Raw genomic sequence first — 23,386 nt, forward strand, 5'->3', positions numbered from 1 at the left:
AAACATATCGCAAAAAACTAAGAGCTATTTATGACAAACTCACAGCCAATATTATACTGAATGGGCAAAAGCTGGAAGCACTCCCTTTGAAAACCAGCACAACACAAGGATGCCCTCTCTCACTACTCCCATTCAACACAGTATTGGAAGTTCTGGCCAGGGCAATCAGGCAAGAAAAAGAAATAAAGGGTATTCAAACAGAAAGAGAGAAAGTCAAATTGCCTCTGTTTACATTACAGATGACATAACTGTATATTTAGAAAACCCCATCATCTCAGCCCAAAATCTCCTTAAGCTGATAAGCAACTTCAGTAAGTCTCAGGATACAAAATCAATGTGCAAAAATTACAAGCATTCCTCAAAGAGAATAAAATACCTAGGAATACAACTCACAAAAGATGTGAAGGATCTCTTCAAGGAGAACTACAAACCACTGCTCAAGGAAATAAGAGAGGACACAAACAAATGGAAAAACATTTCATGTTCATGGATAGGAAAAATCAATATCCTGAAAATGGACATAATGCCCAAAGTAATTTATAGATTCAATGCTATCCCTATCAAGCTATCATTGACTTTCTTCACAGAATTAGAAGAAACTACTTTAAAGTTCATATGGAACCAAAAAAGAGCCCACAGAGCCAACACAATCCTAAGCAAAAAGAACAAAGCTGGATGCATCATACTACCTGACTTCAAATTATACTACAAGTCTACAGTAACCAAAACAGCATGGTACTGGTACCAAAACAGATATATAGATCAATGGAACAGAACAGAAACCCCAGAAATAACACCATACATCTACAACCATATGATCTTTGACAAACCTGACAAAAACCATCAATGGGGAAATGATTCCCTATTAATAAATGGTGTTGGGAGAACTGGCTAGCCATATGCAGAAAACTGAAACTGGACCCCTTCCTTACACCTTATACAAAAATCAACTCTAGAAGGATTAAAGACTTAAACGTCAAACCTAAAACCATAAAAACCCTAGCAGAAAACCTAGGTAATACCATGCAGGACATAATGGGCAAAGGCTTCAAGACTAAAACACCAAAAGCAATGGCAACAGAAGCCAGAATTCACAAATGGGATCTAATTAAACTGAAGAGCATCTGCACAGAAAAAGAAACTATCATCAGAGTGAACAGGCAACCTACAGAATGGGAGAAAAATTTTGCAATCTATCCATCTGACAAAGGGCTAATATCCAGAATCTGGAAAGAAGTTAAACAAATTTACAAGAGAAAAACAAACATCCCCAACAAAAAGTGGGCAGAGTATATGAACAGACACTTCTCAAAGGAAGATATTTATGCGGCCAAGAAACATATTTAAAAAAAGCTCATTATCACTGGTCATTAGAGAAATGTAAATCAAAACCACAATGAGATACTATTTCACATCAGTTAGAATGGCGATCATTAAAAAGTCAGGAAACAACAGATGCTGGAGAGAATGTGGAGAAATAGCCATGCTTTTACACTGTTGGTGGGAGTGTAAATTAGTTCAACCATTGTGGAAGACAGTGTGGCAATTCCTCAAGGATCTAGAACCAGAAATACCATTTGACCCAGCAATCCCATTACTGGGTATATAGTCAAAGGATTATAAATCATTCTGCTATAAAGGCACATGCACACGTATGTTTATTGTGGCACTGTTCACAATAGCAAAGACTTGGTACCAATCCAAATGCCCATTACTGATAGACTGGATAAAGAAAATGTGGCACATATACACTGTGGAATACTATGCAGCCATAAAAAAGGACGAGCTCATGTTCTTTGCAGGGACATGGATAAAACTAGAAAACATCATTTTCAGTAAACTAACACAAGAACAGCAAACCAAATACCACCTTGTTCTCACTCATTGGTGGGAGTTGAACAATGAGTATACATGGACATAGGGAGGGGAACATCACACACTGGTGCTTGTCAGGGTGTGTGGGGCTAGGGGAGGGATAACATTAGGAGAAATACCTAACGTAGATGATGGGTTGGTGGGTGCAGCAAACCACCATGGCACATGTATACCTATGTAACAAACCTGCACGTTCTGCACATGTGTCCCAGAACTTAAAGTTAAATAAATAAATAAATAAATAAATAAATAAATAAATAAATAAACAAACACTTAGAGATAAATGAAAATAAAGAAAACAGCCCGGTGCAGTGACTCATGTCTGCAATCCCAGCACTTTGGGAGGCCAAGGTAGGTGGTCTGCTTGAGCCCAGGAGTTCCAGACCAGCCTGGGCAATGTGACAAAACCTCTTCTCTACAAAAACATACAAAAATTACTTGAGTGTGGTAGAATATGCCTGTAGTCCCAGCTAGTTGGAAGGCTGAGGTGGCATGATCACCTAAGCCCAGTGAGTTTGAGGCTGCAGTTAGCAGTGATTGCAGCACTGCACTCCAGTTTGGACGACAGAGACCCTGAGAAAGAAAAGAAAAGAAAAGAGAAAGGAAAGAAAGGAAAGAAAGGAAAGGAAGGAAGGAAGGAAGGAAGGAAGGAAGGAAGGAAGGAAGGAAGGAAGGCAGGCAAGCAAGCAGTGCCAAAAGAGAAATTTATGCCTATAAATGCTTACATTAAAAAACAAGAAAGATCTGAAATAAAAAACCTAACTTTACAATTTAAGAGGCCAGAAAAAGAAGAAAAACTAAACTCAAAGCTAGCAGAAGGAAGGTTATAATAAAGAATAGAGCATAGACAAACAAAATAGAGAATGGAAAAATAATAGAAAATCAACAAACCGAAAGTTGGCTCTTTAAAAAAAAGTTTAAAAAAAAAAAGACAAAACTTTCACTGTATGGTCTAGGAAAAAAAAAAAAAGTAGGCCGAAATTACTAAAATCAGAAATAATAGAAAGGAGATTACTACTCATTCTATAGAAATAAAATGGAATATGAGACTACTATGAACAATTTTAGGAGAACAAATTGGATAACCCAAATGAAATGAACAAGTCCCTGGAAACAAAACCTACCAACTAAGCAATGAAGAAACAAAAAAATCTGAATAGCTCTATAAATAGTAAGAAAATTGAATAAGTAATCAAATACCTCTTAACAAAGAAAGATCATAAACCTAATGGCTTCACTGGTAAATTATACCAAACATTAAAGAACCAATGCCAATTTTTCTCAAGTTTTTTCAAGAAAAAATGAAGAGGAGAAAATGCTCCTCTTTTTAAGAGGCCAGCATTAATCTAACACCAAAGCCAGACAAAGACACTATAAGAAAACTACAGATATCCCATATAAACATTGATGCAAAAATCCCCAACAAAATGCTAGCAAACCAAATTGAGTATATTAAAAGGATTGTACACCATAATCAAGTGAAATTTATTTCTTGAATGAAAGGATGGTTCAACATATGAAAACTGATCAATGTAATCAATCACATCAACAAAATGAAGGGAAAAAACACAGAATCTCAAAGCAGAAAAATTACAAAATTTAATGCCCTTTTTATGATAGAAACACTCAACAAACTAGGAATAGAAGGAAGCTATCTCAGTATAATATAAGCCTATATTAAAAACATACAGCAAAGCAAAGGTGTCTGCTTTCACCACTTCTATTCAACATAGCAATGGAAGTCCTAGCCAGATCAAGTAAGCAAGAAAAATAAAAGTCATCCAAATCAGAAAGGAAACAAAATTATCTCTGTTCATGGATGATAGACTCTTATATGTAGAAAGACCCGAAGATTCAACAAAAAAAAATTTAGAAGTAATTAAATTAATTCAGCAAAGTAGTAGAATACAGAGAACACACCAAAATCTGTGTGTTACAAATTCTATACGCTAACAATGAACAATTTGGAAAGGATATTAAGAAAACAATTATATTTCCAGTAGCATCAAAAAGAATAAAGTACTTCAAAATTAACTTAACCAAGAAAGTCAAGAACTGTAAAATATTTCCAAAGAAATTAAAGGAAACATAAATGAATGGAACAACATCGTATATTCATGAATTGGAAGACTAAATATTGTTAACATCTCAAAACTACCATAGCAATCTACAATTTTAATACAATCTCCGTCAAAATCCCAATGACTTTTTGGCAGAAATAGAAAACCCCATTCTAAAATTTATGAGGAATTTCAAGGGGCTCTGAACAGCCTAAACAATCATGTAAAGGAACAAACTCAGATGATTTACCTGAGTTCAAAACTTACTATAAAGCTAAGGTAAATTAAAAGTGTATGTCTGCCCAATGGATCAGTAAAAAAAGAAAACAAAAAAGAAAAAAGAAACACTGTAATATTGGCATAAAGATAGATATGTAGACCAATCAAATAAAAGAGGAAACCCATAAATAAACTCTCACATTTATGGTCTAATAATTTTCACAAGGGTGCCAAGGCCATTCAAGAGAGAAAAGACAGTCTTTTCAACAAATGCTGCTTAGAAAACTGGATATCCACTTGCAAAAGAATGAAGTTGCACTTTTACCTGATACCATATATAAAAGATAACTCAAAATCAATCAAAGACTGAAATGTAACACCTAAAACTATAAACTCTTAGAAAAAAAACACAAGACAAAAGCTTCATGGCGGTGGATTTGGCAACAATTTCTTGGAGATGACACCAAAAGCACAGGAAAAATAGGCAAAATTCATGATTTTGTTTTCAATTTTGGGACTACAGTTTAATAGAACGTGAATCTAAACTCCTACATTTACAACAAGCAAACCCTTAAAATTACTGATTGATTCAAAATGGTTTTATGGAAAAATTAATTTGTAACAAAAACTTGGCACTGGGTGCAAAGGCTCCACAGGTTTTTTTGTGCTTTGGGGTTTTTAGTTGTTGTTTTGTTTTGTTTATTGGGTTTTTTGTTTTGTTTTGTTTTGCCGTTTTTTAACAAAAGTTCCAAGGGACAGGACAAGGGGCTCAGATATCGACAACAGCAGGCATTTTCTCTTCCTCTACTTCAAGGGAGGTCGGGGGAAAACTGGTTGCATAGCTTAATCAAACACTATCTTGAGGCCTGGCTGAAGACTCCAGGTATTTTACAGCACCTAAACCCGGTAGTTAGGTGATAGAAGTCTGCTGCTTCTCCTTCAGTGTTTCAATCTTGTCTTTCTCTCCCTAAGATCAAGTTTTGTTCCCATAAGGATGATGGGAGGGCTGTGACAATGGTGCTACACTTCAGGACACAACTTGGCACGGACATTTTCTAATGATGCAGGACTCACAAGGGAAAAGCAAATTAAGAATACATCTGTTTGTGGATAGGAACGGGGTTGGGGGTCGTAACCTGTCCACCTGTGTAATCTTCTTGTCCACTTGTATCTCATAAACCCAGATTCACCAGTTTCCTATTTAACATAACACTGGCATACTGATTGTCAAAGACAATAGGGATATATTCTCCAGGTTGTATAGCTGATCACTGATGAGTTGGGAAGTTTTCCCTACAGCTCCATCTCCCACCACTGCACACTTGATGGCCTACATCTCGGCCGCTGGTTGGGCTGGCCATGGCAGAAATACTGGGCTCAAGGTGCTGCTGGTGGGGCACAGATGCAGGCTACCAGCACTGGGTGCGTGGCCACTGTTGGCAACGCCTCACCCTCCTCCAGCTGGAAGCAGAAGCCTAGCAGCTTCCCTCAGCCAAAGCTGAAGGAAACTGCCCAAGAATAATTTTAAATGTCTTTAAATCAAAAGACTATACTAACAAAGTACAAGGGTAATGTACACAACAAGAGGAAATATTTGCAACTTGTGTATCTAATATGCGATTAATATCCAGAATATATAGAGAACTCCTAAAACTCAACAGCAATAAAAGAAAACAAATAACCTTATTCAAAAATAGACAAAGGATTTGCATGGACATTTCTCCAAAGGAGACATACAAATAGCCAAGATGTTCAACATCATCAATCATTAGGGAAATGCAAGTCAAAACTGCAAGATACCACTTCACTTCCATTAGGGTTGTTAATATTAAAAAGAAAAAGAAAATAACAAATATTAGTGAGAAAGTGGAAAAGTTGAAACCCTTGTGCACTGCTGCTCAGAAAGTAAAATAGTACAGCCACTGTGGAAAACAGTATGGCAGTAACTTTGAAAAATCAAAAACAGAGTTACCATGTAATCCAGTGAATCCTTCTGAGAGATATTTGTACTTCCATGTTAATAGCAGTGTTATTCTAAATAGCTAAAACATAGAAACAACCCAAGTGTCTATTGGGTAATAAATGGATAAGCAAAATGTGGCACATGCATACAACTGAATATTATTCAGCCTCAAGGAGGTAAATTCTGATACATGCTACAACTTGGATGCACCTTGAGGACATTATGCTAAGTGAAATAAGCCAGTTACAAAGAGACAAATACTTTATGATTCCCCTTATAGGAGGTGTCTAGAGTAGTCAAATTCATAGATACAGAAAGCATAGTAGTTGCCATAAGGCAGAAATTTAAAATAATAATAATAATTAATAAGTACTGCATTTATTCACTCCAAGAAAAGTAAAAGCTAAGGCCCAGAATGTGGCAAGGCAAAGGTTAAAAAGAAAAGAACAAGTTTTCCTCTGCCTAGCAGCTCACTTCAAGGACAGTTAGAAGATAATGCTGTCCGAATAGCCAAGGCCAAAAAAATAGACTCCAGACACACCCCCTCCCATCCAGAGCATGGTTGAAAGAAAGTACAGAGAAAGACAGATTCTTTTACTGTTACTCTTTTCCCAGGCTTCTTAAGCATGATTAGCATGATTGTGTTTCACAAATGTCTGTATTTAGCCAGTTCTTGTTTTTCTTTTAATGCAGCTACAAGGCCACAGGCTAGGTCACAAGTTAATGTTATGCTATAGATTATGTGACCTATTACTGTATGATTAACTGCTTTTATTTTGCTTCTGTAAGGTCACTTATAAAAACCCAACTCTGTCTTCGTTCAGGGTTCAGCTTTTGGATGTGAATTCTCTGAGCCAGTGTGTTCCTAAAATAAACAAATCCTCCTGTACTCCATATTGGTCTCTCCGTTCCTCAGTTTACCGCAACATTTTTGGTGACCACGAAGGGACTGGAGACAGCAGGCTTACTGTCTCCTTTGCCTCTGGGGGCTGGAGCACGGGCCTCGGGAAACCTGTGACCCCAGGCACCGCCGGGAGAACTTCAGCCCAGAGGGAAGATCAGCTCTGCCCTGACCCGGTGCCCCTACCCAGCAGCGCCACGGAACCTAAAGAGAGGCTACACAATAATTTCAAAAGCAGCATGCTTCAGGAACTGCAGTAGGTTTTGGAGGCCCAAGGTAGGACCCATCCCCTGGACAAAAGGGGAGCCTGATCACCTCCTGGGGTGCTGAATAGTTCGACCCACAGGGGCTGGGAGCGACTAGAGTGGCTCGTCAATTCGGATGAAACTCACACCCACCGCACTGACACAGGATGCAAGAGTGGATTCCTCGGTAAGTCAGGATTCCTAGCTAAGTCAGCTAGGAATCTGGAGATGGCAAGAGTGGCTTGCCACCCCAACTGGGAACTGGAGGTGGCAACAGTGGCTTGCCAACTGCAAAACTAGAGGGGGCAAGAGTGGCTCGCCACCCCAATTACGAACATGAGAACTAAGTGTGTGAAAGTGTGTGAAGGGAGGGGCTTAATTAGGCTCATCAGCTGCGAAATGGGGAGTCACAGATCTTAATGTGGACTGTGTGCTCCAAGAAACTGTGGGGCCGACTAAGACTAGTGGCAATCTGCATACAGCTAATAGGAGCTGCCCTACAGCTCAGAGTTGTAGTAGGAATAAGGACCTCTCCAAAGCCAAGCAGCATCTGAAAACTCCCATAATAGGAGACGGTGTAGTCGGCCAAAACTAGAGAAGAGTGTGCAAGAGTGAATGTGCTGTGTCGTAAAGGGAGGAATGGGAGGAAAGTCATAAAAACGTCAAAACTTACTCTATTGGAGTGCATGTTACAGAACCTTAAGAAAAGCTTTTCAGGGGATTATAGAGTTAAGTTAACCTCTCCGAGGTTGAGAACTGTCTGTGAATTAGAATGGCCCGCTTTCCGCGTTGGATAGCCAACCGAAGGAACGACAGGAAACAATTGGCCATGTATTTAAGGTGGTGACAGGGGTCAGAGGACAGCCAGTGTACCCAGATCAAATTCCTTTATATTGACTTATGGTTAAATATAATATAGACCAAACTGGCATAGATCCAGCCCAATTCAATGGCTTATTGCAAAAAAGCCAAAACTGAAAGTAAGAGCAGCTTCGCCAGCAGACACAGAGTTAAAGGGAGAATCCCAGAGAGAGCAAGAGAAGCCAGTTTTGCAGGAGCCTCCAGAGGTAACAGAAATTCTTTCTCCATATGTCCTAGCCTATCCCCCCTTTCACCAAGACCAACAGCCCTCCAGGAACCAGATTCAGGAGCTAACACCCCCCAGATCTCACCTCAAAAGGGAGGATCAGAGCCTCGAGAGGTTAGGAAAAGAAGTCAAGAGACTCAAGCGGGCCGTCTTAGATCTAGCCGCACTCGAGCTACGCAAATGCCTCTGAGGGAGATGCGAAGACTTATCTATGATGATGACCAGGATCCCAACTGGGACCCGGAGGATGCAACTCAGCTTCAGCATTGCAGAGGTACCAAGAGGCACTTCAGTAGGAGCTAAGAGTTGGTAGAAGGAAAGCAATTAATATAAGGAAGATTTCAGAAGTGCTTCAGGGAGCTGAGCAGAGCCTAAGTCAGTTGTATGAGATACTCTGTGAAGCATTCTGGCTTTACACCCCATTTAACTCTGGGGCTGCTGAACATCAGCACATGGCGAATACTTCATTTGTAGGGCAAGCCCAGGGTGACATCAAGCAGAAGTTGCAGGCATGAATACCAGTCTATAAAAGTGGCCACAAAGGTGGATGTTAACTGTGACCAGGGAACAAAACAGGAAAGAGCAAAAGCAACAAGAGCAGCAGCTAGGCATGCCAAGGGTTAAGTCCCTCTCCCCAGTCCATCTCTATCTGGAAAAAGAGGGGGCCAGGGACTGATGCCAGAAGAAGAGCAAAGAAGAAGGAAAGGAGAAAGTAAGAGTACATGTGAGAAAGGAAAGAAGAAAGTAAAAAGGAAATCAGAAAGAAACAGGAGAGAGAGATGGCAGTGCTCAGGGGCAGGGCCCATGCCATTGCCCAGCCCTGCTGGCTGGCTGCAGGAGCAGGAGAACTCAGGAAGCAAAAAGGAAAGTAAATCGAAGGCTTAAGAAAAAGGTCAATCTGTTGGCAACAGCTCTTATAGAAAGAGAGATTAGCAATGTGAGAGAACACAGCGGACACAGACGTAGATGTGGAAGAATTCAAGTTAGGCAAGGATTCAAGAGCTGGACAAGTCTAGAAAGAGATTAATGTGTGAGATGCAAAACGAAAGGACACAGGAAGGATGAATGTTCAGAAGGCAATGGCCAAGGCTGCAAGACAAAGAGGCCATCGGCCAAGGGCTGCCGCACCTTGGAGGAACCAAATACTGATCTGATCAGGCTGGCAGGAGCTGAAGAATGTAAGGACTTGGGTAGACTGGGCACCTTCTCATTAGGCTTCCAGGAGCCCATGGTCACATTAGAAGTTAAAGGCAGCAGGATTCTGACATATCTGGATTGCAATTTCTCACTGATGGCTAAGTCACTAGATGGAGTTACAAAGGGAGGAGAAAAAGAACCCTTCCTCTGGGAAACTGAACAGGAGAAGGAGCCATGCCTTGTGAAAACTTGTTTATAGACTTTACAGAACTTCCCTGTGCCGGCTATCAGTACCTGCTAGTGCTTGATTGCACCTTTTCAGGGTAGGTTGAAGCTTTCCCTATCGGGACAGAAAAAGTATGAGAAGCGACTGAAGTACTGTTAAAAGACATTATCCCCAGGTTTGGACTGCCTCTAACTTTACAGTCAGACAATAGGCCAGCATTTGTAGCTGAAATAGTGCAAAATTTAACAAGACTGTTAAAAATAAAATGAAAGTTACATACAGTCTGTCAGCCGCAAAGTTCAGGAAAACGTCAAACGCATGAACCAGACACTCAAGCAGCTACTGAAGAAATATTGCCAGGAAATTCATTAGAGATAGAATCAGGTTTTTGCCTATGGTCCTCCTCCGAGTCAGGTGCACCCCCACCAAACAAACTGGGTATTTGCCCTATAAGATTGTGTTCAGTCAGCCACCCCCAAATCATAGGTCGAATTAAAGGTGACCTCCAGGAACTAGGGGAATTAACCTTAAGAAAGCAAATGCAGGCTTTAGGAATAGCTATACAAAGTGTTCATAATTAGGTACATGAAAATGCCTATAAGCCTCACACCCCTTTAAATCTGGTGACTCTGTTTAGGTTAAAAAGTAGAATCTAATTTCTCCAGGATCCATATAGGGTGAGCCCTATATTGTAACCTTGTCCACTCCCACTGCTGTTAAAGTTGCAGGTGTTGTGTCTTGGATCCACCACAGTCAGCTAAAACCAGCAGCTCAGGACAAGTGAACCAGCTAGCAGAACCCAGATCAGCCAATCCAGCTGATCCCAAGATGAGACCAAGTTGTTGCTGAGGGCGATAGCCCTGCTCTGGTCACTCCGGAGGCTGACTAGTCTATACACAACTGAAACTTGAGGAAACAACAAGCCCTGCTCTAGTCACATACCAGAAGCTGACTAGTCTATGCACGGCCAAATCTTAAGGACTCATCAAGCAAGTAATATAGTTAGAAATCTTAGGACTAGTGGTTTTCCTGTATATTAACTGTTTTATTATTGTTTTGTCATTATGCTCAACCCTTTTCCCAGATAAGGACCTCTTTTGTCCTTGCTGGATATGAATATAGTGTACATTGTTTTATTGTTGTTACCACCCTTAACCATGCTAGAAGGAACACCTATAGAGGGGTATCTCCACTGTACACATACTACTTGGTCAAGGAACAGGATAACTAGAACCCTATTGTACTATACTTATTATGAGTGTACAAGGATTCACTTAGGAGCTTGTACTTATAATCAGACCACCTATTCAATTTGTGACCCAGGAAATGGCCAGCCTTATATATGCTATGACCCTAATTCTCCACCTGGGACTTAGTTTGAGATTCATACCAAGTCAAAAGGAGGAAGTCTTATAAGTCAAACCCAAGCCTCTCTTTCCAGAGGGGGTGCTATATCCATATACTTTGATATTTGTCAGTTAACATCCATGAACCCAACCTATTTCACAATCTCTGGTCCTACAAGGTACCATACAAACTGCCAGTACAAAATTGTATGTGCACTCCCTGTTTATTCTTCCAACGCCTGCTTACCAGAACTGCACAACGCAGTTCACTGACACACCATCACCAAAGCCAAAGCCAATCTTGCTCATCAAAGTACCAGCAAAACCAGATTGTAAGACAAGCACTTGCAATCCTGTAAATCTTATCATCTTAAAGCCAGATCTACCTATATGGACTACAGGTTACTTCTTGGCTTTACAAAGCTACGGTCGAAAAGCTAAAATAACTTTGTATATTCTAAAGAGGACTCGAACCAAGCAGTCAGCCCAGCAACAATTCCGAGTCTTTAAGTCATTCTTTGAGCATATAAACCAGAAGTTACCAGAGCCTCCTCCTTTAGCCAAAAACCTATTTGCTCAGCTGCCTGAAAACATTGCTGGCAGCCTGGGAATTTCCTCATGTTATGTTTGTGGAAGTACTAACATAGGAGACCAATGACCTTGGGAAGCAAAAAAGTTAATGTCTCAAGATAACTTTACTCTAACTGACTCTTTCCCCAAATAGATGCCCACAAGTTAAGCGTCTGGCTCTTAAAAACTTCTATTATTAGGAGATACTGTGTTGCTCACTGGGGAAAGGCTTTTACAGACCCAATAGGAGAACTAAACTGCTTAGGACAGCAGTATTATAATGAAACATTAAGGAAAACTTTGTAGCAGGGCAGAGATGACTACAAAGTACCTCATCCAAATCCATTCTCCTGTTTCTCTTCTCTAAACCACACTTGGTATCAACTTTAAGCTCCAAATACTTGGCAAGTACCCCCCAGTCTTTATTGGATCTGTGGGCTATGGGCATATAGACAGTTGCCAATTAAATGGGCAGGTGCCTGTGTGCTTAGAACAATTAGACCATCTTTCTTCCTACTCCCACTGCAACAGAGAAAAACTTTAGGGTATCCTGTGTATGATGAACTTAGAAGAAGAAACAAAAGAGATGCAGACATGAAGAGAGATATAAAAATAGGAGATTAAAAAGACACAGATGAGCCCCCTGAAAAAATAATTCAATACTATGGGCCAGCTACCTGGGCACAAGTTGGGTCATAGGGATACTGCGCTCCTATTTACATGCTTCACCACATCATAAGGTTGCAGGCAGTACTTGAAATCATCACTAATGAAACAGCAAATGCATTAGATTTACTGGCCCAGCAAACCACAAAAATGAGAAATTGTTATCTATCAGAACAGACTACCTCCTAGCCCAGGAAGGAGGAGTATGTGGAAAGTTCAGTCTCACTAATTGTTGTCTGGAAATCAATGACAATGGAAAAGCAATTATGGATATAACTGAAAGAATGAGAGAATTAGCCCATGTTCCAGTTCAAACCTGGAAAAGGTGGTCCCCAGATTCTCTCTTTGGAGGCCAGTTTTCATTTTTCAGAAGGTTCAATACTTTAATAGGAGTGGTTCTGGCCGTGCTAGGAAGTTGCCTAATACTCCATTGTCTCTTACCTCTCCTTGTTAGAAGCATTCAATCAACTATAGAGGCAATAGTAGCTAGGCAAACTACCTCTCAGCTAATGGCTCTGTGTAAATATCCACCTCTGTCTAAAGAAGAAAACTTGTCTCTTCAGGCAGGACTAAGTAATAGTGATGCCTTTTATTAAACTTCTTTTATAAAAGGCATCAAAGGGGGAAAAACTGAGGCAGAAATTTAAAATAATAATAATAAGTACTGCATTTATTCACTCCAGGAAAAGTAAAAACTAAGGCCCAGAATGTGGCAAGGCAAAGGTTAAAAAGAAAAGAACAAGTTTTCCTCTGCCTAGCAGCTCACTTCAAGGACAGTTAGAAGAAAATGCTGTCCGAATAGCCAAGACCAAAAAAATAGGCTGCAGACACACTCCTCCCTTCCAGATTAAGGTTGAAAGAAAATAAAGAGAAAGACAGGTTCTTTTACTGTTACTCTTTTCCCAGGCTTCTTAAGCATGATTAGCATGATTGTGTTTCACAGATGTCTGTATTTAGCCAGTTCTTGTTTTTCTTTTAATGCAGCTACAAGGCCACAGGCTAGGTCACAAATTATGTTATGCTATAGATTATGTGACCTATTACTGTATGATTAACTGTTTTTATTTTGCTTCTGCAATGCCGCTTATAAAAACCCAACTCTGTCTTCGTTCAGGGCTCAGCTTTTGGATGTGAATCCTCTGAGCTGGAGCGTACCTAAAATAAACAAATCCTCCTGTACTCTGTATTGGTCTCTCCGTTCCTCAGTTTACTGCAACAGCTATGACCTGGGGGAAGGGTAAATGGGGAGTTATTGTTAAATAAATGCATTGTTTTAGTTTTGTAAGATGAAAAGCATTATGGAAATGGATCATGGTGATGAAGGTTGTACAAAAATATGAATATACTTAATACCACTGAATGTACACTTAAAATGATTAACAAAATACATACTATGTAATACATATTTTACCACAATAAAAACTTGGAAACAGATGTGGCTGGCAAGATGGCTGAATAGGAACAGCTCTGGTCTGCAGCTCCCAGTGAGATCAATGCAGAAAGCCAGTGACTTCTGCATTTCCAACTGAGGAACCCAGCTCATCTCATTGGGACTAGTTAGACAATGGGTGCAGCCCACAGAGGGTGAGCAGAAGCAGGGTGGGGTGTCGCCTCACCCAGGAATCACAAGGGGTCAGGGAACCCCCTCCCTTAGCCAAGGGAAGCTGTGAGGGACTATGCCATGAGGAATGGTGCACTCTGGCCCAGATACTACAATTTTCCCATGATCTTCACAACCCACAGACCAGAAGATTCCCTCGGGTGCCTTTGTTGATGTTGATGCTATTCCACCAGGGCCCAGGGTTTCAAGTACAAAATTGGGTGGCCATATGAACAGACACCAAGCTAGCTGCAGGAGTTTTTTTTGTATCCCAGTAGCACCGAGAACACCAGTGAGACAGAACTGTTCACTCCCCTGGAAAGGGGGCTGAAGCCAGGGAGCCAAGTGGTCTAGCTAAGCGGATCCCAGCCTCATGGGATCCACTGGCTTGAAACTCCCACTGCCAGCACAGCAGTCTGAAGTTGACCTGGGATACTCAAGCTTGGCATGGAGAGGGGCATCCACCATTAATGAGGCTTCAGTAGAAATTTTTTCCTCTCACAGTGTAAACAAAGACTCCCGGAAGTTCTAACTGGGCAGAGCCCACCGCAGCTTGGCAAAGATGCTGTAGCCAGACTGCCTCTCTAGATTGCTCGTCTCTGGGCAGGGCATCTCTGAAAAAAATGGCGGCAGCCCCAGTCAAAGGCTTATAGATCAAACTCCCATCTCTCTGGGAATGAACACCTTGGGGAAAGGGTGAATGTGGGTGCAGCTTCAGCAGACTTAAATGTCCCTACCTGCTGGCTCTGAAGAGAACCGTGGAGCTCTCAGCACAGTCCTCAAGCTCTGCCAGGGGACAGACTGCCTCCTCAAGTAGGTCCCTGACCTCTCTGCTTCCTGACTGGGAGACACCTCCAAAGAGGGGTAGACAGACACCTCATACAGGAGAGCTCCAGCTGGCATCTGGCGGTTGCCCCTCTAGGTACAAAGCTTTCAGAGGAAAAAATGGTCAGAAAGCTTTGCTGTTCTGTAGCCTCTGCTGGTTATATCCAGGCAAACAGGATCTGGAGTGGACCTCCAGCAAACTACAGCAGACATGCAGCAGAGGGGCCTGACTGTTAGAAGAAAAACTAAAAAACAGAAAAGGATAGCATCAACATCAACAAAGAGGATGTCCACACAGAAACCCCATCCAAAAGTTAGCAACATCAAAGACCAAAGGTAGATAAATCCACGAAGATGAGGAAAACCCAGCGCAAAAGGACTGAAATTTTCAAAAATCAGATTGCCTCTTCTCTTCCAAAGGATCACAACTCCTCGCCAACAAGGAAACAAAACTGGACAGGGAACGAGTTTGATGAATTGAAAAAAAAGTAGGCTTCAGAAGGTGGGAAATAACAAATTCTTCCAAGTTAAAGAAGCATATTCTAATCCAATGCAAGGAAGCTGAAAACCTTGGAAAAGGTTACAGGAATTGCTAACTGGAACACCCACTTTACAGACTAACATAAATGACCTGATGGAAACGAAAAACACAGCATGAGAACTTCGTGAAGCATACACAAGTATCAATAGCTGAATCAATCAAGCAAAAAAAAAAACATGATATCAGAGATTGAAGATCAACTTAAGGAAATAAAGCATGAAGACAAGATTGGGGAAAAAAGAATAAAAAGGAACGAACAAAGCCTCCAAGAAATATGGAATGATGTGACAAGACTAAACCTACATTTGATTGGTGTACCTGAAAGTGACGGAAAGAAGGAAACCAAGTTGGAAAGCACTCTTCAAGGTATTATCCAGGAGAACTTCTCCAACCTAGCAAGGCAGGCCAACATTCAAATTCAGGAAATACAGAGAACACCACAAAGATACTCCTCAAGACGAGCAACCCCAAGACACATAATCATCAGATTCACAAAGGTTGAAATGAAGAAAATAATGTTAAGGGCAGCCAGAGAGAAAGGTTGGGTTACCCACAAAGGGAAGCCCATCAAACTTAACAGGGGATCTCTGCAGAAATGCTACAAGCCAGAACACAGTGGGGGCCAATATTCAATATCTTTAAAGAAAAGAATTTTCAAGCCAGAATTTCATGTCCAGACAAGCAAAGCTTCATAAGTGAAGGAGAAATAAAATCCTTTACAGATAAGCAAATGCTGAGAGATTTTGTTACAACCAGGCCTGCCATACAAGAGCTCCTGAAGGAAGCACTAAAAGAAAAACAGGTACCAGCCCCTGGTAAACATATCAAATTGTAAAGACCATCGACACTATGAAGAAACTGCATTAACTAACAGGCAAAATAACCAGCTAGCATCATAATGACAGGATCAAATTCACATATAACAATATTAACCTTTAATGTAAATGTGCTAAGTGCCTCAACTAAAAGACACAGACTGGAAAATTGGATAAAGAGTCAAGACCCATCAGTCCTGTATTCAGGACGCCCATTTCACATGCAAAGACGCACATAGGCTCAAAATAAAGAAATGGAGGAATATTTACCAAGCAAATAAAAAGCCAAAAAAGCAGGGGTTACAATCCTAGTCTCTGATAAAAACAGACTTTAAACTAACAAAGATCAAAAAAGACAAAGAAGGGCATTACATAATGGTAGAGGGATCAATCCAACAAGAAGAGCTAACTATTCTAAAAATATGTGAACCCAATGCAGGAGCACCCAGATTCATAAAGCAAGTTCTTAGAGACCTACAAAGAGATTTAAACACTCACACAATAATGGTGAAAGACTTTAACACCCCACTGTCTATATTAGACATATCAAAGAGACAGAAAATTAACAAGGATATACAGGACTTGAACTCAGCTCTGGACCAAGCAGACCTAATAGAAATCTACAGAACTCTCCAACCGAATTCAACAGAATATGCATTCTTCTCAGCACCACATCGCACTTATTCTAAAATTGACCACGTAATAAAAAGGAAACAACTCCTCAGCAAATGCAAAAGAATGGAAATCATAGCAGTCTCTCAGATAACAATGCAATCAAATTAGAACTCAGGATTAAGAAACTCACTCAAAACTGCACACCTACATGGAAACTGAACAACCTGCTCCTGAATGACCACCAGGTAAATAACGACATTAAGGCAGAAATAAATAAGTTCTTTAAAACCAATGAGAACACAGACAAAATGTACCAGAATCTCTGGGACACAGCTAAAGCAGTGTGTAGAGTAAAATTTACAGCACTAAATGCCCACAAAAGAAAGCAGGAAAGATCTAAAATTGACACCCTAACATCACAATTAAAAGAACTAGAGAGGCAAGAGCAAACAAATTCAAAAGCTAGCAGAAGACAAGAAATATCTAAGATCAGAGCAGAAATGAAGGAGATAGAGACACAAAAAACCCTTCAAAAAAATCAATGAACCCAGGAGCTGGTTTTTTGAAAAGATCAACAAAATAGATAGACCACAAGTCAAACTAATAAAAAAGAAAAGAGAGAAGAATCAAAGAGACACACTAAAAAATGATAAAGAGGATACCACCACTGATCCCACAGAAACACAAATTATTATCAGAGAATACCATAAACACCTCTAAGCATCTACACTAGAAAATTTTAAAGAAATGGATAAATTCCTGGACACATATACCCTACCAAGACTAAACCAGAAAGAAGTCAAATTCCTGAATAGACCACTAAAAAATTCTGACATTGAAGAAGTTAATTAATATCCTACCAATCAAAAAAGCCCAGTACCAGATGGATTCACAGCTGAATTCTACCAGCAGTACAAAGAGGCGCTGGTACCATTCCTCCTGAAACTATTCCAACCCACAGAAAAACAAGAACTCCTCCCTAACTCATTTTATGAGGCCAGCATCATTCTGATACCAAAATCTGGCAGAGACACAAAAACAAAGAAAAGTTCAGGCCAATATCCCTGATGAACATCAATGCGAAAATCCTCAATAAAATACTGGCAAACCATATCCAGCAGCACATCAAAAAGCTTATCCACCATGATCAAGTCAGCTTCATCCCTGGGATGCAAGCCTGGTTCAGCATACACAAATCAATAAATGTAATCCATCACATAAACAGAACGAATTACAAAAACCACCTGATTATCTCAAGAGATGCAGAAAAGGCCTTCAATTAAATTTAACACCTCTTCATGCTAAAAACTCTCAATAAACAAGGTATTGATGGAACATATCTCAAAATAATAAGAGTTATTTATAACAAACCCACAGCCAATATCATACTGAATGGACAAAAACTGGAAGCATTCCCTTTGAAAACCAGCACAACACAAGGATGCCCTCCTTCAACACTTCTATTCAACATAGTATTGGAAGTTCTGGCCAAAGCAAACAGGCAAGAGGAAGAAATAAAGAGTATTCAAATAGAGAGGAAGTCAAATTGTCTGTGTTTACAGATGACATGATTGTACATTTTGAAAACCCCATCATCTCAGCCCAAAATCTCCTTAAGCTGATAAGTAATTTCAGCGGTCTCAGGATACAAAAATCAATGTGCAAAAATTACAAGCCTTCCTATACACCAGTAATAGACAGCCAAATCATAAGTGAACTCCCATTCACAATCGTGGCAAAGAGAATAAAATACCTAGGAATACAACTTACAAGGGATGTGAAGGACCTCTTCAAGTATAACTATAAACCACCTCTCAAGGAAATAAGAGAGGACACAAACAAATGGAAAAGCATTCCATGCTCATGGATAGGAAGAATCAATATCATAAAAACGACCATGCTGTCCAAAGTAATTTATAGATTCAATGCTATCCCTATCAAGCTACCATTGACTTTCTTCACAGAATTAGAAGAAATGACTTTAAAGTTCATATGGAACCAAAAAAGAGCCCACATAGCCAATACAATCCTAAGCAAAAAGAACAAAGCTGGAGGCATCATGCTACCTCACTTCAAACTATACTACAAGGTTATGGTAACCAAAACGGCATAGTACTGGTACTAAAACAGATATATAGACCAATGGAACAGAATAGATACCTCAGAAATAATAACACATAACTAAAAGCATCTGATCTTTGACAAACATGACAAAAACAAGCAATGGGGAAATGATTCCCTGTTTAATAAATGGTGCTAGGAAAACTGGATAGCCATATGCAGGAAACTGAAACTGAACAACTTCTTTACACCTTATACAAAAATTAACTCAAGATGGATTAAAGATTTGAATGTAAGAACTAAAACCATAAAAACCCTACAAGAAACCTAGGCAATAACATTCAGGGCACAGGCATGGGCAAAGACTTCATGACTGAAACACCAAAAGCAATGTCAACAAAATCCAAAATTGACAAATGGGATCTAATTAAGTTAAAGGGCTTCTGCACAGCTAAAGAAACTATCATCAGAGTGAACAGACAACCTACAGAATGGAAAAAAATTTTTGCAATCTATCCATCTGACAAAGGGCTAATAGCCAGAATCTACAAAGAACTTAAACAAATTTGCAAGAAAATAACAAACAACCCCATTCAAAAAGTGGGCAAAGGATATGAGCTGTCACTTCTCAAAAGAACACATTTATACAGCCAACAAACATGAAAAAAAGCTCATCATCACTGGTCATTAGAGAAATGCAAATCAAAACCACAATGAGATCATTAAAAAGTCAAGGAACAACAGATGCTGGAGAGGATGTGGAGAAATAGGAACACTTTTACACTGTTGGTGGGAGTGTAAATTAGTTCACCATTGTGGAAGACAGTGTGCCAATTCCTCAAGGATGTAGAACTAGAAATACCATTTGACCCAGAAATCCCATTACTGAGTATATACCCAAAGGATTATAAATCATTCTACTGTAAAGACACATGCACACATATGTTATTGCAGCACTATTTACAATAGCGAAGACCTGGAACCAACCCAAATTCCCATCAATGATAGACTGGATAAAGAAAATGTGGCACATATGCACCATGGAATACTATGCAGCCATAAAAGAGCATGAGTTCATGTCCTTTGCAGGGACATGGATAAAGCTGGAACCCATCATTCTTGGCAAACTAACACAAGAACAGAAAACCAAACATCACATGTTCTCACTCATAAGTTGGAGTTGAACAATGAGAACACATGGACACACGGAAGGGAATATCACACACTGGGGCCTGTTGGGGGTTTGTGGGGTGGGGCACTAGGGGAGGGATAGCATTAGGAGAAATACCTAATGTAGACGATGGGTTGATGGATGCAGCAAACCACCGTGGTATGTGTATACCTACCTAACAAACCCACATGTCCTGCACATGAAGAAAGAAAGAAAGAAAGAAAGAAAGAAAGAAAGAAAGAAAGAAAGAAAGAAAGAAAGAAAGAAAGAAAGAAAGAAAGAAAGAAAGAAAGAAAGAAAGAAAGAAAGAAAGAAAGAAAGAAAGAAGGAAGGAAGGAAGGAAGGAAGGAAGGAAGGAAGGAAGGAAGGAAGGAAGGAAGGAAGGAAGGAGAGAGAGAGAGAGAGAGAAAGAAAGAAAGAAAGAAAGAAAGAAAGAAAGAAAGAAAGAAAGAAAGAAAGAAAGAAAGAAAGAAGGAAGGAAGGAAGGAAGGAAGGAAGGAAGGAAGGAAGGAAGGAAGGAGAGAGAGAGAGAGAGAGAAAGAAAGAAAGAAAGAAAGAAAGAAAGAAAGAAAGAAAGAAAGAAAGAAAGAAAGAAGGAAGGAAGGAAGGAAGGAAGGAAGGAAGGAAGGAAGGAAGGAAGGAAGGAAGGAAGGAGAGAGAGAGAGAGAGAAAGAAAGAAAGAAAGAAAGAAAGAAAGAAAGAAAGAAAGAAAGAAAGAAAGAAAGAAAGAAAGAAAGAAAGAAAGAAAGAGGGAGGGAGGGAGGGAGGGAGGGAGGAAGGAAGGAGAGAGAGAGAAAGAAAGAAAGAAAGAAAGAAAGAAAGAAAGAAAGAAAGAAAGAAAGAAAGAAAGAAAGAAGGAAGGAAGGAAGGAAGGAAGGAAGGAAGGAAGGAAGGAAGGAGAGAGAGAGAGAGAGAGAGAAAGAAAGAAAGAAAGAAAGAAAGAAAGAAAGAAAGAAAGAAAGAAAGAAAGAAAGAAAGAAAGAAAGAGGGAGGGAGGGAGGGAGGGAGGGAGGGAGGGAGGAAGGAAGGAAGGAAGGAAGGAAGGAAGGAAGGAAGGAAGGAAGGAAGGAAGGAAGGAAGGAGAGAAAAGAAGAGAAAGGAAGAAAGAAAAGAACACAGCATTGCTTGTGGGATATCCTTGCCAAAAATACATAACCTGAATCTAATCATGAGACTCATCAGACCAATATCCCATATTGAGGGGGAATCTATGAAATAACTCTTGCATAACCTTCAAAACATGTAAAGGTCATGAAAGTCAAAGAAAAATTGAAAAACTGTTCCACATGACGGAGACTAAAAAGATATGACAAGCAAATGCAAAGTGCAACTCTGAACCAGACTCTTTTGCTCTGAAATGTATTTTGGAACAACTGACAAAACTTAAATAAAGTTTGAGAATTACATAGTGGTTGAATATTAATGCAATTTTCTGATTTTGATGGTTGTATTGTGGTTATGTGCCCTTGTATGTAGAAAATATATCCTAAAGTATCCATGGGTGATGAAGCAGTAGATTGTAAACTTATTCTCAAATGGGTCAGAAGAAAAAGGGCATTTGAACTGTACTTGCAACTTTTCTGTAAGTTTGAGATGGTTTCAAAATAAACAAAGCAAAAATAAGCATAAAAAGAAAAAAATTAAAAAATTGGAGAAAAGATATGGCAGCTCTATACAATTTTTCATCTATTTACACCTTTTCACCTAAGCAAAACAATCTCCAAAATATACTACCATATTAAAATTTTGTTTAAAAAAAAGGTGCAGAACACTGGTTATCACATTCAATCAATAACTTTTTAAAAATGGAGAGAAATACATAGCTGCCCTTATATGCTTAGAACATCTCTAGAAAGATAAAAAACTGATATCAATGGTTACCTCATAGGAAGGGAACTGGTAGCTAGAACACAAAAATAGAAGGGAATATCATTCTTCATATAGAATCCCTTAGTATCTTTAGAATTATGTACAAATGTATATATTTCATTGCCAAAGTAATCCATTAATTACCATTTGTTTATTTATTTATTTATTTATTTTTGTTTTGTTTTGTTTTTTGAGACAGTCTTGCTCAGTGGCCCAGGCTGGAGTGCAGTGGCGTGATCTTGGCTCACTGCAAACTCCGCCTCCAGGGTTCACGCCATTCTCCTGCCTCAGCCTCCCAAGTAGCTGGGACTACAGGCACCCGCCACCACGCCCAGCTAATTTTTTTTTTTTTTTTTTTGTATTTTTAGTAGAGATGGGGTTTCACCATGTTAGCCAGGATGGTCTCGATCTCCTGACCTCATGATCCACCTGCCTCAGCCTCAGGAGAGTACCTTGACTCACCCAGTCCCTGAATCTAAGTTAGGAAGCAGAAGGGAGACTACAAGAGAAAACTGCACAGGAAATGTCACATGCCTTTTTGAGACCTAACCAGCTACTGTAAGATGTCATTCCTGATCCTAGCTCTTCACAAATTGCACATGGTCCTGGGATCCTGAAAGTCAGTGGTATCACTGTTAGCTGCTTTAAAAAAAAAAAAAAAAAATCTCTGGAAGCATTTGCAGAACTGTGGCTTGAGTGGGAGTTGGGATCCCACAACAAGGTCTGAAAAGGGAACATGGTGTGGGCTCCAGCTACTGGTGCTGGAACCAGGCGCCTCACCCCCTGGGACCTGTGCAGGAGGACAGTCTCTGCATAGGCTTGCTTTTGGGGTGGGCAGCAGCTCATATGGTGCAAACTGCTGGGATTAACTGAATAGCTGTGTTGGCTGAGACAACCAGTATGAGGAAGGGAAATTCACCAGGACTAAGGCATGAGGGTGACACAAGTCCCACTTCTGCCAATCAAAGCTTTGGCTGCTGGGACCATGCCCTCCTACCCATGCTAAGACCTCAGTACAGCAGCTATGGTCCCTCACCCAAGCATTTCATCAAGGCTGATGTATACACTCGCTATTGGGGGGCCTGAGCCCAACATTGCCCACTGCATTGCCAAACCTTGCCATGCTCCTCACAAGACAGAGCATGGAATCCAGGCTTCTGGATGTTCTACAACACAATTTACCACCTGGGATGCCCAAGCACTTTTCCTGAGGAACAAAAATGAGCATAAACATTATACCAATACCACCACAGCTGGATCTTGCCTGAAAGTGCCATCTACCGGTCTGGAGGTCAGCTTATACAGTCCACTGCAATCACTGCTAACACAAATGCACAGCACTCAAGACTTTGAGGAACACATCACAATTACTGCTACTGCCATTGCCAGTGAACAGGCTGCTCAGAAGCCTACGGTTGATTTTTTTGCTGTCCCATCCCATATACTGCTAACAACTGACATCAGAGAAAGTCACAAAGAGGCCCAATCACAGCCTGCCTGAATTGCAAACACACATGCCAGCGTATGCTACTCTAGGTAGTAAGGATAAACATGTTAGCCCAACACTCCTACCCCTAAAACCTGAAGATGGACA

The 23,386-nt window shown here is 40.2% G+C and overlaps 1 pseudogene; it reads right to left on the bottom strand.

The window, feature by feature from the left end:
- The window catches only part of LOC100424384 (ras-related C3 botulinum toxin substrate 1-like), a 103,577-nt pseudogene extending 98,087 nt beyond the window's left edge, over positions 1-5,490 (bottom strand).
- Between the last annotated feature and the right edge of the window lie 17,896 nt (positions 5,491-23,386).

This window comes from Macaca mulatta, chromosome 4 (assembly GCF_049350105.2).
Source record: "Macaca mulatta isolate MMU2019108-1 chromosome 4, T2T-MMU8v2.0, whole genome shotgun sequence".
NCBI lineage: Eukaryota > Metazoa > Chordata > Mammalia > Primates > Cercopithecidae > Macaca > Macaca mulatta.